The 18,145-nt window shown below is 43.8% G+C and overlaps 1 protein-coding gene and 1 pseudogene across 2 annotated transcripts in view; both read right to left on the bottom strand.

The window, feature by feature from the left end:
- SHC3 (SHC adaptor protein 3) overlaps positions 1-18,145 on the bottom strand; it is a 151,559-nt gene that overhangs the window by 130,051 nt on the left and 3,363 nt on the right. The gene's annotated exons all lie outside the window — the stretch shown is intronic.
- LOC309801897 (keratin, type I cytoskeletal 25-like) lies at positions 461-17,850 on the bottom strand (annotated as a pseudogene). The gene is made up of 6 exons: positions 17,845-17,850; positions 17,169-17,212; positions 16,862-17,066; positions 15,364-15,453; positions 4,049-4,219; positions 461-1,047 (listed from the first exon to the last, which is right to left on the bottom strand). The product of its transcript is annotated as a keratin, type I cytoskeletal 25-like (transcript).

The following is an 18,145-nucleotide window of genomic DNA, read 5'->3' as shown; positions in this document are numbered from 1 at the left end:
TTTTAAAACAAGAGCACCTTCTCACAATTTTCAAGTCAACCATGCCCACTCTCCCACTTATATAACATGGCATGTAATTCTGTCTGGTATTGCTATGAAATAATTTCAGGTTCCAAAATGATTTGATTTAGTGATGCTAAAGTTAAGGTTATTTGTTATAAGTGTTTGTATATATATATACATATTTTTTAAAGGAAGAAGGTTTACTGACTACAAAGAATTGACATCATTTTCTGTACGGTAATCAAATGAGTCATCACATCTGTACATGACGTTCTTCCAAATGAATGCAAAGATGCTATTGATAATGCTATTGATTTCCCAGAGAAAGGTTATATTTCAGTAACAGAAAGGCAAGAGGACAGACCTTTTTCTTAGGCTTGCTCATTTTTCCAGACAGATATATAACACCTTCTCTTCTCAGAGAGTATTTGGCATATGCTCTCTCTTGTGTATCAAATTAATTGCTTTGAGATTTCTCCTCCAGGGAGTGGAGCCTGGTGATAAGTGTTTTGCTGCTTTGGTCTACCTCCTCAAGGACTTTCTTAACCATTATGGGTTTGGCCAGATCTTTGATTTGGTTTCCCACATTTCCAGATACATAATCTTTAGACTTGTAACCTTTGGACTCACAAGCCCCATCATCTCGATGAGGGGACAGTAGGTCTCGATTTCTTGTTCCAGGTGGACTTTGATGTCCAGGAGCTACTCGTACCCCAGTTTCTGGCCCTCGGTCTCCATCCTGACCTGGTGTAGCTGTTCCTCCAGGGCCCCGATCTGAGCCTGGATCTAGGCCAGATGCACACAGTAGGTGCCCTCGGTCTCTGTCAAGGAGCACTCCAGGGAGTGTTTCGTGGCTAGGAGAGACTGAAGTTCAATTTCCAGCGTTTGGGCTGAGGTGGTGGCTCCCATATCCTCAGAGATCTGCTGTTGCAGTGAAGCGCTCTTTTCATTGAACCAGGCCTCGGAGTCCCTGCGGTTCTGCTTGGCCAGGGCTTCGTACTCAGCCTGCATGCTGTTCAGCAGAACCGTGAGGTCCACACCGGGCTGTACATATTTGAGAAAAGAAAATTCTAGATTTCATCAGTTAATTTGCCTAATCTACTTTATATGAGATTTGGTATCCTTAAAGTTATATATTTATAAGATTTCCTATAAAAATAGCCTTGAGTTTATTGAAATGTTACTGCCCACACAAGAAGAATGGGCCATACTTAACAGCACTAATTTTGCCAATATCATAGCTTTTTTTAATTTAAAAGTTCATGGACGTAAACTAATCAATGGTGGCAGAAGTCAGAAGAGTGGGTACTCTTGGATGGGTCCTGACTGGCTGGGGCACAAGGAAGCCTGGGAGGACCTGGGAGTATGCTTTTGGTCTTTGTCAGGTACTTGTGTGGGTGTGATGTATTTGTATATATATGGTGCTCTTTGAGCTGAACATTCAAGGTTGCATGGTCTACTATGTAGTCAACAAAAAGAATAAAAGATCATTGCTTTTAAGAAAACCCTCGGGCTGCCCTGGTGGCACAGTGGTTAAGAATACTCCTGTTAATGCAGGGGACACGGGTTTGAGCCCTGGTCTGGAAAGATCCCACATGCCATGGAACAACTAAGCCCATGCGCCACAACTACTGAGCCTGTGCTCTAGAGCCCTCAAGCCACAACTACTGAGCCCACATGCCACAACTACTGAAGCCCATGTGCCTAGAGCCTGTGCTCTGCAACAAAGAGAAGCCACCACAATGAGGAGCCCGCGCACCACAACAAAGAGTAGCCCCCACATGCCGCAACTAGAGGAAGCCCGCACACAGCAACGAAGACCCAATGCAGCCAAAAATAAATAAATAAATTTTTTAAAATAAATTTATTTTTGGCTGCATTGGGTCTTCGTTTCTGTGCGAGGGCTTTCTCTGGTTGCGGCGAGCGGGAGCCACTCTTCATCGGGGTGCACGGGCCTCTCACTGTCGCGGCCTCTCTTGTTGCGGAGGACAGGCTCCAGACGCGCAGGCTCAGTAAGTTGTGGCTCATGGGCCCAGTTGCTCTGCGGCATGTGGGATCTTCCCAGACCAGGGCTCGAACCCGTGTCCCCTGCATTGGCAGGCAGATTCTCAACCACTGTGTCACCAGAGAAGCTCCTAAATTAATTAATTTTTTAAAAAACTTTAAAAAAAAGAAAGCCCTCAAAGTCATTTTATTTTTAATACTCAACTTTTTCTGATGAATCATGTATGTTCATTGTACAAAAATTTGGAAAACACAAACAAGCATCAAAAGATGAAAATCATTTCTAATCAACCCACCAGAATAACTTGGCTTTATAATAAATGTTTGAAGCCCTGTAACAGCTCAGTTTCTGTTCCCTGGCTTATAGGGCAGCTGTCAAGCTCTTTATGAGAACCTATCAACTTCAACACTGACACTGGAAGCTATGGCCGCATAGACACCACACACCCACAATGCAACCTGTTTCCAGCATCCATGCTGCTTCTTCCCAGCAGCAAAAACCAGTTGGCTGATTTTCAAAACCAGTTACTGGCAATTACCTTGTTATTCACCCTCCATGACAAAACCCATGCTGTTCATACTGCAGCCCCCAAGAAAATGTGCAGACGCTGTGAAGCTGAGAACCCAAAATAGGCACCAGGAAGACCAAGCAATCACTTCCCAGCTTTCATCCCATCGAGTCTCAGCCTCACGTTCACCTCGGTGGCATCGAGAGCAGTGCTGCACCATCACATCCATCTCCTGGAATGGATTCACATGTTAGGAGGTTGAGCTGACACAGAGTTGGAGTTATAATCTTGTGGTATGACAGTACTCTTTCTTGACTAAAGCAAATGAATAATCAATCTCTTTGACTGAAGACAGAGGTCATCCCTGACTCATGGAACTTTGGAGAGGTGAGCTCCAGATTCAATAATAGGGACACAGATGGCTCAAATAGCAAACTTTCAGGAAGCCTCTGTCACCTGCCAGGCACTGTGCCGGTTGCCCTATTAATGTTCATTCACTGCACTCCTCCTGACTACTCTACTCTATAAGACGATGCTGTAGTCACCCCCATTTCAGACAAGGGACTTGAGGCTCAGATGCACCTCCTCCTGGTAGGCATCACCCTGTGGAAGGGAAAATTAAGAGTTAAGTAGAGTTGTCTGTCATGTGTCCAGAGAACCCGGGGTACCTGCTGTTAAGAGTAAAGCCAGAAATGTGTCTCCGGTGCAGTGGCACAAAGGTCACATGACGTGATGAGGTAGATGCCGTAGGACAGTCTTGTGGGAATAAATGGGTTGGATGTTGAGAGAGGTAACAACCCACTTTCAGTTTCCCTATTTCCTTCATCAGATTCTTTTCAGCTCCCTTACAGGGAAGAAATTAGCCATTTGGTGCCATAGGAACCCTGTGGCTTAACGTTTCCTTAGCTAGTGCGACAATTCTCTTTTAGTCTTTCATCTCACGGGGAAAATTATTAATACAAATGCCATATAGGCTTTCATCAGAAGAGCCAGGATGTCATTGTAAATGTTAGCTGGTGGCGTGTGTCATCCATCTCATTTACGATGAGGAAGCTGAGTCAGAGAGAGGAAGTATGACTGGGGTTTGGTTAAAAGTAAATCACTGTGCTTCATTTCATCTGAAAATCACAGCAACGCAATAGGCCACATCTGCTATTCAAAGTCAAAGGAAAAGATGGAAGAAATATTCCCAAAATACATATGGGTATTACAGCTAAAGCCCTGTTCTAGTTCATGTGTAAAGGAGGCAAAGCTGACCAGCCCTCTTTATCCTATGGAGTGTGTCTCCATTCACCACTCTCATCCTCACTCTAACACTGAACTAGCTGCTTGGTCTCGGAAGATACATTCTCTCACCTTGAGCATTGGTTTTCTTCACCTCCCACTATCTGAAAAAATAAATAAAAAGATTATTGGACAAGATGGCCCCTGAGGTCTGCTTAGCTTCTCTCTGTGTAGGTGAACCCCTTGTAAGCCTAGTGCCAACAGCCACCTTCTTAGCCCAGCCAGCCTTCTTCTGTGGGCCCACTCACGGGCCCTGGAGCCCCAGTCTCAGTACTGGGCCTCCGTTTAATTGCACCAGACTGTATCTGGATTCCTGGCTTCGCATTCCACTCCTTGCCACACTCCCTTTGCCTGGAGCCCACCTCACTGTCCTGGCTCTTAGGGAGCTGCCGCCAGCCCAGGGTCTGGCCTCTAACAAACTGAGAACAGGGCCAAGCTGTCTCGGAAGCCTTGTCAGGGCTACAGGATCTGTTGAAATAACCCCTTCTACACTCCTAGGATTGGTGACTTGTATCTTCTCTCTTTTGATCTTTGTCAGTCTTGCTGGGTTTATTCATCTTATTGATTTTTTTCAAAGAAACAGATTTTTTGTTTTATTGACTTTTTTCTATTGATTTTGTTTTTCATTACCTTGATTTTGCTTTCATCTTTGTTATTTTCTTATGGCTGCTTGCTTTGGCTTTATTTTGTTCTTTTTTAGCGTTGAGCTAGATACTTGGATTATTGGCTGGAGAACTTTTTTCCAATGTAAGCATTTGTGGCTATATACTTCCCTCTTGGCACTATTCTAGCTGCGTCCCACATATTTTGATATGATGTAGTTTCATTTTCATTCAATTCTATGTATTTTAAAATTTTCTTTGAAATGTGTCCTTTGTCCCATGGATTATTTATAGGCATGTGGCTTAATTTCCAAGTGTTTGGATATTTTCCTGCTGTCTTTCCTTATTGCTTTCTAATTTGAATCCATTGTGGTCAGAGAACATACTCTGTATGATTCCAATTATTTTAAACTTGGTTAGATTTGCTTGTTTTATGGCTTGAGGAATGGTCTGTTTTGGTAGATGTTCCATGAGCACTTGATAAGAATGTTTCTTCTGCTGTGGTTTCATGGAGGACTCTATGGATGTCTACTAGATTCTGTGGTTGATTATGATGTTCAGTTTTGGATATCCTTGATGATTTTCAGCACAGTAGCCTATCGATTGCTCAGAGTGGGCTGTGGAAATCTCCATCTATAATTGTGGATAGAGACAAGCATTTCTGTACTTGTTTCTACTATAAGAATTAGTTCATATTACTCACACGTTGTTGCACCATGCCCTTCTCAGCCAGCGATGCCTCTTTTCCAATAAACCATAATAAAATTCTAACTCACTGTTTTAAATGTCTGTGTGTTACTGCATGGTTTTGAATGCATCAGAACTCATAGCACCACTGTATTGTGGGACATTCACTTTGTTCTATGGGTGGCATTATTCCCACTGATGATTCCACTGGCCTTCGTAATTGCAATTCTGAGCTTTGATGACAAAGGCTGATGGTTGGAAGGTCTCAGTTGTTGAGTGGCCTATAGTAGGAGGGTGGGAGGGCAGAGGTGAGTTTACACTGGGCCTTTAGATAAAAGGAAGTGTGACTCTGAAAATCATCTGCTTGTAGATTATAACAAATAAGGCATAAGGAAAACCCTATCATCCTTTCTTGGAAAAAGGAGCAGCTGCATCTTAGACAAAGATGAATTTATCTCTGTCGTGTAGACATATGAACTAAGGTCCAAATTATTCTCAGGACAGGACAAAACTCTACAAATAGAATATACACCAACACAAGCAATTCCACCAAATTCTTTGCATGAGCAAAATCTCTTAAATGTAATTTACAAACTAAGACGTAAACAGGTAAGAGAATCCAGGATATCATGAGATCAGGACTGTTGACTGAGTGAGAAATGTTTAGCTTGGAGAGGAGAAAGTGAGGGAAATATACCTCCAGCTCCCAGCCTCATGAAGGGAGGTTGCCTAGTGTAATCCAACAAGGACCAGCAATGGACTGGTTCCCCCCATTGAAGGGGCAGCATCCTGACTCCAAGGGGCTACAGCCCCTGTTACCGACAAATGGCAGCCAACATCTCAGCGTCCCTCTGACTGTGGCCAGTCTGCAGTGGAATGTCTTTCCCACCCCCTGCTAGTCAAATGCCGTGCCCACTCCCACCTCCAAAGTGTCTCTCACTCTGGTTCTCCTGCTTGAACATCCTCCATCCCTCCACCTACCCAGATCTGGACAATCTTTCAGGACCCAGAAAAAAACATCCCACACCCTCTGAGAAGCCTTTCTTAATAACTCAAGCCACCACCAATCTCTCACCACGCCTTTAGCACCTTATTAAACATGATACTTTTTTCTTTCTTTTTAAAATGGAGCAGCTTTTCCTCCTCAACTGGATCACAAGTCCCTTTCGGAAAATCACCCTGTACCTCTTTGACAATCTACAATACCTTCCACAGGACAAGGCAAGTAACGGAGCCCTCAAAAAATACTTGTTGATACATTCATTTTCCCTCATTCTTTTTCATAAATCCACGTGCTTTAACTAAAGGTGGGGGCATGTGGAAGTGTGCAGGAGTTTAGCTTTCTGTTTGGAAACGTCCTGGTGACATTTGGCTATACAATATTTTACCTTAATAATGCTTATTCATGGCTCTCATTAAAGTTGATTCTCTTACTGAAACCCTTCTGTAATTAGCTTTAAAGAAAAAGAGCAATAAAAACAGAATTCATGGGTCTGCTAATAAGGCTTCTCATCTATGGAACAGCCTGTAAAGACTTTGGGTGGGCTGTGTCATACATGTCAGTTCATGGAAAGAGCAATCATCAAGGGATTTTTAAACAGAATGGAGCTCAAAATGTGCCTCTCTGAAGTTACATTCTTAATCACCAACCATATATAAATAGGCCCACAGGTCACCCTCCTCACCAGTCTCTTTTGTTCTGTCACATTCCCCAGTGTCCTACAGTCACCTTGATTCCTCCCTCTTCACATGTTAAGTGTTTATCACTGGCTCTTTCCCCAGGGAAGTTTTGGAAAGGGCCAGCTGACCTCCTTTTCCAGAATTCATGGCCTTCTATCAATCACACACCTGTAAAGCCCCCTCTGGAGAATGATTTCCTTGAAAGCAGGGACCATTTAGTTCATCTTGGGTTCTCAGGAGCCCCAGCAATAGGCATCAGGTAGGTTCCCACTTAGCATGGATTGAATCAATGAACACAAAGACAAACCCACAGGGCTATGGAGATCCTAAGAAGTGATCATTAACTCTGCCTCGTACACTCTGCTGCTGAGTCTTGAAAGCTAACAGAGAGTTATTTCAGGCCAAGATGGAGTGGACAGAAAGGGCCCAGAGCGGGAGAATTTGAGCTAAGGCCAGAGTTGCAACTGGTTTGGGGAAAACAAGCTGTTTCATGTAGCTGAAATATTGGTGGTTGAGGGGCAAAAGATGAAGCTCAAGAGCTAGACTGAAGCCAAACCATGAAAGTTTGTGTGTCATAATAAGGCATTTGAATTGACTTCTACAAGCAAAGGCAAGCAACAGAGAGCTTTTAATTAGAAAGATGAGAGATATTTATTTTACAAAGGTAAATGATTCACCACATTAATAGAAAAAGGGTGAAAATATATACTTACCTCAAATGCTGAAAACTAATTTGGAAGTTCATTTGGAAAACTAGGGTTATAGGAAATGTTTATTAACTTGTAGAAGTGTATATAATAGTAAATGTCCTCCTTTATAATAAGTACAGAAGACTGACTTTGTAGCCAGAAGTGAAAAAGTCACCTTCAATGAATGGATAAAGATGTGGCACGGGCTTCCCTGGTGGCACAGTGGTTGCGAGTCCGCCTGCCGATGCAGGGGACACGGGTTCGTGCCCCGGTCTGGGAAGAGCCCACATGTCGCGGAGCGGCTAGGCCCATGAGCCATGGCCGCTGGGCCTGCGCGTCCGGAGCCTGGGCTCCGCAACAGGAGAGGCCGCAACAGTGAGAGGCCCGCGTACCGCAAAAAATAAAAATAATTAAAAAAAGAAGATGTGGCACATATATACAATGGAATATTACTCAGCCATAAAAAGAAATGAAATTGAGTTATTTGTAGTGAGGTGGATGGACCTACAGTCTGTCATACAGAGAGTGAAGTAAGTCAGAAAGAGAAAAACAAATTCCGTATGCTAACACATATATATGGAGTCTAAAAAAAAAAATGGTTCTGAAGAACCTAGGGGCAGGAAAGGAATAAAGACACAGACGTAGAGAACGTACTTAAGGACACAGACATAGAGAACAGACTTAAGCATACAGGGAGGGGGAAGGGCAAGCTGGGACAAAGTGAGAGAGTGACATGGACATATATACACTACTGAATGTAAAATAGATAGCTAGTGGGAAGCAGCCGCATAGCACAGGGAGATCAGCTCGGTGCTCTGTGACCACCTAGAGGGGCGGGATAGGGAAGGTGGGAGGGAGATGCAAGAGGGAGGAGATATGGGGATATATGTATATGTATAGCTGATTCACTTTTTTATAAAGCAGAAACTAACACACCATTGTAAAACATTTATACTCCAATAAAAATGTTAAAAAATTTTTAATTTAAAAAATAAAAAAGTCACCTTCACCAACAGAATTGATTACTGTACTCTAGGTCCCATGAATGTAATAAGAAAAGAAAAGATTAATATTAGCTAAAACTTATTGTACACAGAGGCAAAAATATTTGCCCAAATAGGAAGATTCATGTAGAAGAATGTTCATTATTTTACAATCTGTGATAAATTGGAAACTATCTACATGTCTAACAATAGGGAACTGACTGAATAAGTATTAGCACCTCCTTGTATACGAATATTAAGCAAATGCCAAAAAGAATGAAGCAGAATTATAGGTACTAATATTGAAAGATTTCCAAAGCATATTAAATGAAAAGAACAAGTCACAGAACTATGTATGTAGAATACTTTGCTTTGTGAAACAGAAAAGAAAAAGAAAAGATAAAAGAAAGGAAGAAAAAAAAGTGTGTATGTGTGTGTCTGGAAATATAAATAACAAACAGGTGATGGTGATTACCTCTGAGAGGAAGAAAATTAGAAGGGAAAGCAGCTGAAGGGAAACTTTGAAACATCTAAGTTAAGACTATATTATATTTTTTAGCCAATTTTAAAAGAAAAGTCTTTAGCAAAGCAATCTGAAGACCAGTTAGTTTATTGTAATAATCACAGAAAGAAATGGTGAAGGCATGAATCAGGACAAAAGGAAAGGAAAAGAAGATTTGAAACCCTGTTGAGCAGAAATGATAGTTTAGTGACTGAAAAGATGTAATAAGTTTAGGAAAAGGAGGTATTCAAGGATGGCGATGAGGTCTCAAGTTTGGGAAGCAGGTGACCAGTGACACCATTGACTGAGGAACAGAATGTAGGTGGGAAAGGTCATGAATTCAGTTTGAGACCTGTTTCATTTAAGAGGCCATGAAACAGTGGATGGGTATGTTGCATGGTCAGTAAGCAATACAGACCTGGGCCCAATGTATGCCACTGCCCTTTGACACATGACACTGGTCCAAGCCACCGTCACCCCTCCTAATTGTCTCCCAACTGCCTCTACTTTCATTTCTGCCTTTCCAATCTGTTCTCCGCACAGAAGATAGAATAATCTTTCAGAAACTCTCCAGTGGTTTCCCACTGCACTTGCCTGGTGCGGGGCCACCTCCTAGGTACCCTCTCCCTGACTCAATACACTAATTACATTGGATACTGTCAGTTTCTATCTCCTTCTCCTAGAATGCAACACACACGCACGCACACACACACTCATGCACAAAAACATCTGCACACCAATCCCATCCATTTTCCTGGGTATCTAGGGCTCCACTTCCGTATCACCTCCTCAGAGAAGCCAACCTTGATTTCTGTATCTTCACTACCAATGCGATCTCCTGGTATTTTCTCTCATCTGGCTCTACTACTGACACTGAAAGAGCAGGAAGCATGCATATTTAATCACCTCTTTATCCCCAACTCCTAGCACAGGGCTACCCCAGAATGGCAATTCAATAAACACTAGTTGAATGAAATAATTGATTAGTATATTGATGGGGGAATAAAATAATAAGTAGAGGGTAAGTCTGTTCACAAATAATCAGAAATAAGAAACAATAAAGAGGAACCTGCAGATGCCGGGAGTTTGGGAGAAAGATTGTGAGGTGACAGCGCCAGGTGAAAAGGAGTTTTTGATTTTATAATTAGGGGGTCACCAAGGAACCTTTTCCAGACACTGTCCACGGGTCGGGAGAAGCCAACTGTCTCATGTTGGTGTGAATAAGATGAGAGAAAGTGAAATGAGGAAGGAGGGGGTGGGAGAGGGAAGAAGGGATGCTTGGAGGGGAAGCTGTTTTAGGTACAAGAAGCCTAAGGACAAGGTCACAAAAACAAGTTATATTTTTTTAAAGATAATACTCAAACCTCATCACTTGCTAATCCTTGTGTGACATGTTACTATCGTCCACACCCTTGAAGTTAAGACTCTGCAAAGCTGTGTTACTGCACATCCTTTCCCATCTCCCAGTGGCAGCGGGGTATAACTATTTATACCACAGGAACTGGCAAACCCTATAAATCATGACGTTTTCGTCCACAAAGCCAGCTGTTAATGTTTCCCAGCACACCCCTGCCCTGGGAGCCTTAACCAACAGATAGTACAGGAATGAGGATTGGGGCGGGGGGAGGCGGCGGGGTGGGGGTGGTATTTGCAATAAAAGGACAGGAGTTTGTGGGCCACACTGGAACATCAGAATCCCCTCTCCTGGCCATCATTTGATGACCTTTATTTTCTTCTCCCACGTGAGTAAATAAGTCTCTCTGCAAACAAGGTTATTATCTATTACAGGAGTTGCTACTTCCAGCGAAAAAAATCACAGCTCCGTCCTTTAGATGGTGCAGCCGCCGCCGCCTCACAAATAACCATCCATAAAATAGCAGTGTCTCCAGCTCAGAGACCAGGAGGAGAGTCTGGAGGGGGGCGGTCCTGAAGGAGTGAGACCAGTGGGACCAGTGAACTTGTTACGACTTCTGGTGATGACGTTAGGTGTGACACCATCATTTATCAGGTGCAGGAGGCCGTTCCAGCCTCCATTCTGGGCACACTATTACCACTGGTCCTATAAAGACCTATTTCACAGCTCTTCTGGTGAGCAGGGGTCATAGTTCATCTGTCTCATATTCCAGGACCTCAGTTTGAGGGTTAGGCTTGAGGAATTTTTAAAGGTGTCTCCATATGGTGCCCACAGAAATGGTAAAGAAACCTGAGACTCTTCCAGGTGAGTTGTCATTGCTTCCTCTCATCTCCATTCTTCCAGAGAATATGAATCTCCTTAAGTGTTTGAGTCAGCTAGTGGCCACTCTAGATGAGACTCCAAAAGTTTGGGTACAGCCTGTGATGGTAAATTTCACATGTTAACTTGGCTGGGCCACTGGGTGCCCAGATACGTGATCAAAGATGATTCTGGGTGTTTCCGTGAGGGTGTTTTTGGATGACTTTAGCGTTCAAATGGATAGACTGAGTATAGCAGATTGCTCTCCCTAATGTGGGTGGGCCTCATCGAATCAACTGAAGGCCTGACTAGAACAAAAGACTGACCCTCCTGGGAAAATAGGGAATTCCTCCTACCTGATGGCCTTCAAGCTGGGATAATGGCTTTTTCCTGCCTTTGGACTCAAACGGAAACACTGGTTCTTCCTGGGTCTCGAGCCTGCTGACTCACCCTGCAGACTTCTCAGTCTCCATCATCACATGCACCAATGCCTCATCACAAATCTCCTTCTATATATATGCACATCCTATTGGTCCTCTTTCTCTGGAGACCCTGGACTAATCCACTACTATAAAAACCGTTTGGGAGAAAACCTGTTCCTAAAAGGATCATCTGATTGCTAAAGGAGAACCCACCCAGGCCAGGAGGTAGGGTGGTCCAGGGGAGCCTGAGCAGGGTGGGTGTGGAGGTACAGCTCCCATCCCATCCCCTGGGGGTGCCCATCAAAGGCGTCTCCTGAATCCCAATATCATCACCTCTGAAGGAGAAATCACAGAGGCTGGCCCACCTCCTCTGCCTTGGGGACCACAGAGTCGGATGCAGGGATGTTCCAGTGCCTGTGACCTTGACCGCGTTCTGCCAGACTTGGAACCGCTATTAAGCCTAATCCTGCAACTTACTCATCAGAACCTTGAGTTCTGTGGGAGCCCCCCCCAGCTCTGCAGGATTCAGGAAGTGGGGGAGGGGTGCCGATGGCTGTGAGCTGACACCTGTAGAAGCTGGCTACCGGGTACCTTTTAGATCATTTCTCTTTTGTTTATGTTGATATGTTTTGTATGTTGTATGTATGTTTGAAAATGTCCACAGCAAACGTCTACATTTTATAAAGAAAGGTTTACAAAAGAACCAGGTGAGTGACATCACAAGAGTGACATCTCTGCTGCCAGCAAGAGAAGGTGGCCGTTCAGTCTCTGCCTTTCGAGTCCATGACCCTGTTTCTCTGGGGGCCCTGGGGCCCATCTGAAGACAGGTCCCAGCCTCCAGAGGCTGCCTTTCTCTGCCTGTCCTTCTCAACATTCCTGCCTTTTAGAAATAATTCAGTGTTGGCGGAAGCAGGCTGTGGGGACTTCTGTTTGAACAGGCCTCTGCTCGGGAAGATCAGAGGGTCCAAACTGAGGTCCGGAGGGAAAGGAAGTGAGATGGACGTGCCAAATCCTAGGAGGTAAAGGGCTCTTCGGCATCCAACATGGCGCAGCCCAGTGGTCCCAGCAGGACCGAGATGCGTGCATACACTGCATTCACCTCCAGGAGGACTGATGTGTCATGAAAGGGGCTGGCTCTTCCACACAAAGAACTCTCAAAACAGTTATGTTTTCATTGTTTTCTCCCAGGAGGTAAAAGCACTGTTACTCCCTCTTTGGGGGAAAGCATAAGGGACCCCGATTTTATAGTGTTTCTGCTTAAAACCAGGCTAGGGCTAGTTTTCCATCAACAGAGCTAAAACTGTGTTGTGGTTTTTCAAGATGTTTTTAAACAGAAGGTTTCTATATGGGCCAATGGTATTAGAAATGCTGAATATTTGCAAAGCAAAAAGCAATAGGATTGAACCTGGTCTGTCGGTCCCTCTAGAATGCCAAACAATTATATTTAACGGAATTTGATAAAATAAAGTCTGTCAGAAGGATCCCAGCAGAGAGTACTACTGGTGTGAAGTTGGGTAAAAGTCAAGTTCCACTGAGTTTGCAGGTTTGGTACAAGTATAAGCTCTTAAAATTCGGAAAGAAATCTTTGCTGTTTTTTCTGCCCATTCAATAGACAGGAGTGAGGAAATGCTCTTCTGAGGGGCCTTCACTTAAGGAAAACTACACATTTCAAATGACACACTAGGATGGCTTCAAGTCTAAAGTAAGCAGCCAGCGTTGGGAATTCCCTGGAGGTCCAGTGGTTAAAACTCCACGTTTCCACTGCAGGGGGCGCTGGTTCGATCCCTGGTGGGGGAAGTAAGATCCCACATGCTGTGGCCAATAAATAAATAAGTAAGTAAGTAAGTAAGTAAGTAAATAAATAAATAAATACATATAATAATAAATAAAGTAAGCAGCATCGTAACAGCAAGTTCTCTTTGAACATTCTTTCTCAGAAAGCCTTGGTTTTGAGGGGTTTCAGATATTCTGATTCTGTTGGGCATCAAGAACACCAGTGATAAGGTGAGGCTCCAGTCCCTCAGCTCTCCCTTCTCTGCAGCTTCTCTTCCAGCATCTAGGTTTCCCTAGAGCTCCCACAGGAGATGAGATCATGGCTAGAAACCCAGATCTCCGCTGGAAGGTGGTGGAACTTGCCAGACCTCTCTTGTAGACAGGTAAGGCAAGTCTGAGCCCAGAATCCGAGGGCCAAAGACCATGGATGCCCTGAGCTGCCATCATCTGCCAGAGCAAGAGCAGAGGCTGATCCGAGCCTGAGGCACCGCACAGAGTCAAGAGGATGAAAGGGGATGCCCGCTCCCCAAGAAGAGCAGCAACTGGTCCTCTCCTCCCAGGCATATCAGGGGTGCACATGGCACCTTCTGCCCACCAAGGTGAAGAGCACAGCATTGCCTGAACCATGGAAACTCAGTCTTTGGCTTGGCATCTTGCTGGAATCCAGTGGTTCTCATGGAGATTCCTGGCCCCCCCACTCTCCAAGTTTAACTAGTGCCCTTCTGTTTGTTTTAGGGAAACCTCACCAATCCTAGTGCTGGGAGGCACAGACTGACACACAGCAGCATGCCACCCCGGTGGTGGGGGGAGGGGAGAGGCAAAACCACATGGGGACAGAATGATTTGTTGTTTCTTTACCTCAACTGAAAATCAATACTTATGAATTTACAGGACCAAAAGCAACTTGTAAGATTATTGAATGATTGCACACCCACACACACACACCTCCCATGGTCAGCGTCCATCCTGTTGTGCACTTACACACACACACACACACACACACACACACAGAGTTAACATCCACCTACTCAGTAGGCCATTCTTACACTTAATGCCTCCCACCATAAAGACATTCTTTATCCACTGCATATTATAGATTTTTTATGCTAAAATTCTAATTCTTTCTTGTCCTTTACCCAGGAAATATGCACAACTGATCATTTCTTTCCATTTCATCTGAAACTGTCTTATTTCTTTTTTTTATAACATCTTTATTGGAGTATAATTGCTTTACAATGGTGTGTTAGTTTCTGCTGTATAACAAAGTGAATCAGCTCTACGTATACATATATCCCCATATCTCTTCCCTCTTGCGTCTCCCTCCCACCCTCCCTATCCCACCCCTCTAGGTGGACATAAAGCACCGAGCTGATCTCCCTGTGCTATGCAGCTGCTTCCCACTAGCTATCTATTTTACGTTTAGTAGTGTGTATATGTCCATGCCACTCTCTCACTTTGTCCCCCCTTCCCCCTTTCCGTGTCCTCAAGTCCATTCTCTACATCTGTGTCTTTACCCCTGTCCTGCCCCTAGGTTCTTCAGAACCATTTTTTTCTTTAGAGTCCATATATGTGTGTTAGCATATGGTATTTGTTTTTCTCTTTCTGACTTACTTCACTCTGTATGACAGACTCTAGGTCCATCCACCTCACTACAAATAACTCAATTTCGTGAAACCATCTTATTTCTAAATTAAGTAATTCCATTTAACTTCATTTGCCCTTGGGTATTTTCATTTAAAATGCTGAAGCCTCATCGTACTTCTCTCTGAACCCCACAAAACTTTCTGGGCAGCAGCACCATGGGGTCTGGCCCTGGCCCGGAGAAGCACACCCTGATACTGTGGTGCAGCCCAGAAGCCCCGTTCTTCCAGATGCATGAGGTGCAGGAGCAAGGAACTGCCCCAGCCATGACACCACCTCCTCCCCCATGCCACAGGAGCCTCGCTGAGCTTGTGCTCAGCCCACCCTCTACTTCCTGCGGCCCCATGTAAAGGTCCAGAGAGGCGGGCTGACCTCTTGAGCTCCACACTCTGAGGTGGCCAAGCGGATCTGGGGTCCCAGTGTCCAGGCACCCCCCAGACCCTCCACGTCCAGGCCACGTCCCTGCTGGGAGACACGACAACCAAGCAAGGGGCTGCAGGCTTCACACACCCTTCAGGATGAGCCTGTTGGCTGGAAAGCCAGCCGATTACATGTTTTACATGTTTGCTGCCCAAGTGTCCCATTACCACTACTTTGCTTCAATGATATTTATCATGTATTCCCCAAAAACATGACATATATTCAAAGACAGAACAGAGTGGTAGCGTAGAAGATCAAGAAATCTACTCTTTGTGAGATTAAAGTTTCATCAAACGCTTATTTTTTGGAATTATTGTCTCTTAAACATGAATATAAAAGCTATGAATGAAATAATCAGGTATTTCTGGAAATAAAACAGTTACTATTTTCTAACGACCCTGTCCAAAGTCATTACAAGTTGTGTGTGTGTGGGGGGGGGGTGTATGTGTGATGTGTTGTGTGTGTGATGTGGTGTGTGTGTGTGTGTGTGTATGTGGGGGGGGCAGGATATATATGTGTGTGTGTATGTAAATGTGTGGTGTGTGTGTATATGTGGGGGGAAGGGGTATGTATGTGTGTGTGGTGTATGTGGGGAGGTGGGCTATGTATGTGTGTATGTGTGGTGTGTGCGGTGTGGGGTATGTATGTGTGTGTGTGTGTGGTGTATGTGTGATGTAGTGTATATGTGCACACACACATTTAATGAATCTGTTATACTTGTGTCACGTAAAAAAAGAGATGTCCAGATCAAATTAGTAATTTTGTCTATTAATCTCAAAAGGGTTTCTTAAACTGTTTTTCAAACGATTTAGACAATTTACATGTAAGCCACCCATTTATGAGATTTTTCAACAATTTTAAGAAAAAAATCAACTTTTAAAGTTGTATTCTACATCAAGGAACAATTTTTTAATCTAGAATTAAAACAAAATTCACTCAATCTCACCATAATGATATATCATGGCTATACTTGAAATAGCTTTGTTGATGACAGTTTAATATGACCTTAGCTCACAGGTATCAAAAGAACACAATGTTAAGAAAAAAAGTTTAGATAGTTTTGCTAAGAAAAAGATTTAAAATGTTTTTAAAGACAGTGAAAAATATACCAACTGAGAATAAATTTTAGAGTACAGTTAATAAAGACCATCTATAAAAAGCAATAGAACATTTATAAATAAAATGAATAATTTATACCACCCTAAATATCATCAGATTCGCAAATAGGAGAAACAAAATATTTTTTAAAGAGCTCTTGTAAAAACAAGGCTTCATTCCAAAAGAAAAACAATCCAGCACACCAGGAAATAATTCAGTAGTTCCCTGTTAAAATCTCCTGTAAACAGCTCGTACCATAGAGCTCTTGTCAGTAAAGATATAACACTCTTTGCAGACCAAAACCTCAGCCGTCTGAGGGAGGCATCATGGGATTAATGGACACATAACCTACTTTCTCACTGTGTTGCTGGTGATCAGCGAACACTTGGGCCTCTTGACTCTTGCCATGGGCCCTCAGGTCAGTCCTAAATGCGGTCACTTTTATCCTGTTTTGAGTCTGTGGCGTGATGTGCTGTAAAGAGAGCCCTTCTTTTGGGGAACCCCCCCAGGGCTGCCAGCTAACCCAGGTACCTCCCGCACAGTATTGCCTTCCGCTGCTGGGGGGTGGGCGGTGTCAAGGCTGAACCTCAAGACCACGCTTGTCTTCAAATGGCTACTCCACCTCAGCCAGTGCCTATTTTTAAGAACTGACTACCAACCGTTCATGTCTATCTTCGCTTCCTAAACTGTTCTCTCTGTGGATCTGCAGGTGGAACACCCAAAGAGTGCCTTCGGGACCTGCTAAAGACTCTTATCAGCCCCCATGGGCACTCAGGCTCTTCGCCAGCTTGGACTTTTAGGCAATAGAATTTGAAAGTGGGCAGCAGGGTAATCAACACTTGTCTGTATTTCTCTAGGCCTCTCAAGTTCAAATTTAAAATAGTCTTAAAATAGAATTGTAGGGGCTTCCCTGGTGGCGCAGTGGTTGAGAGTCCGCCTGCCGATGCAAGGGACACGGGTTCATGCCCCGGTCCGGGAGGATCCCACATGCCACGGAGCGGCTGGGCCCGTGAGCCATGGCTGCTGAGCCTGCGCGTCTGGAGCCTGTGCTCCGCAACAGGAGAGGCCACAACAGTGAGAGGCCCGTGTACCGCAAAAAAAAAAAAAAAAAAAAAAAAAGAATTGTAATGAAAATATTCACTGCTCTTTGCTGTTATGATGTTCCTTTTCTGTCTATAAAGGGCATATTTTCTTGGTCTTCCTCTTTTGTGTCACCAAAAGAAAAAACCCAGTGTCAGGCATACTTAGGCAGGTACGAAGATGCTGCCAGTGGGGTCTCCTGATGTAAATAAATACAAACCTGGAGGCTGCCTGGACTCTTCCTCATCTGCATACCCTCATGCTGCTATTAAAAGCAGACTCAAGTGATGGCATGAAGGAGAAATTAAACATGCTCTGAGCTTGGAATTCTACTGCTGCTCAGGTACGTCTATTTTTAAATTTTAAATCCTTCATTAATTAATATTACAACCTTTTGTTCAAATAGTTCGATGTTTCCTAATGGATCAAAACCAGCTAGACTTCGGGATTTTACAACGTCCACTTTCATGTAAGTAGATTACGTTAAAGTATCTTTGAAGAATATATCTGTGTGCAATATCTTAATATTGTCTGTAGGTAGGTATTTCTATGAGGC

Source organism: Mesoplodon mirus (assembly GCF_964341445.2).
Source record: "Mesoplodon mirus genome assembly, chromosome: 1".
Lineage (NCBI taxonomy): Eukaryota > Metazoa > Chordata > Mammalia > Artiodactyla > Ziphiidae > Mesoplodon > Mesoplodon mirus.
The sequence above is the reverse complement of the archived record's forward strand: the minus strand, read 5'-3'. Positions and strand labels throughout refer to the sequence as shown.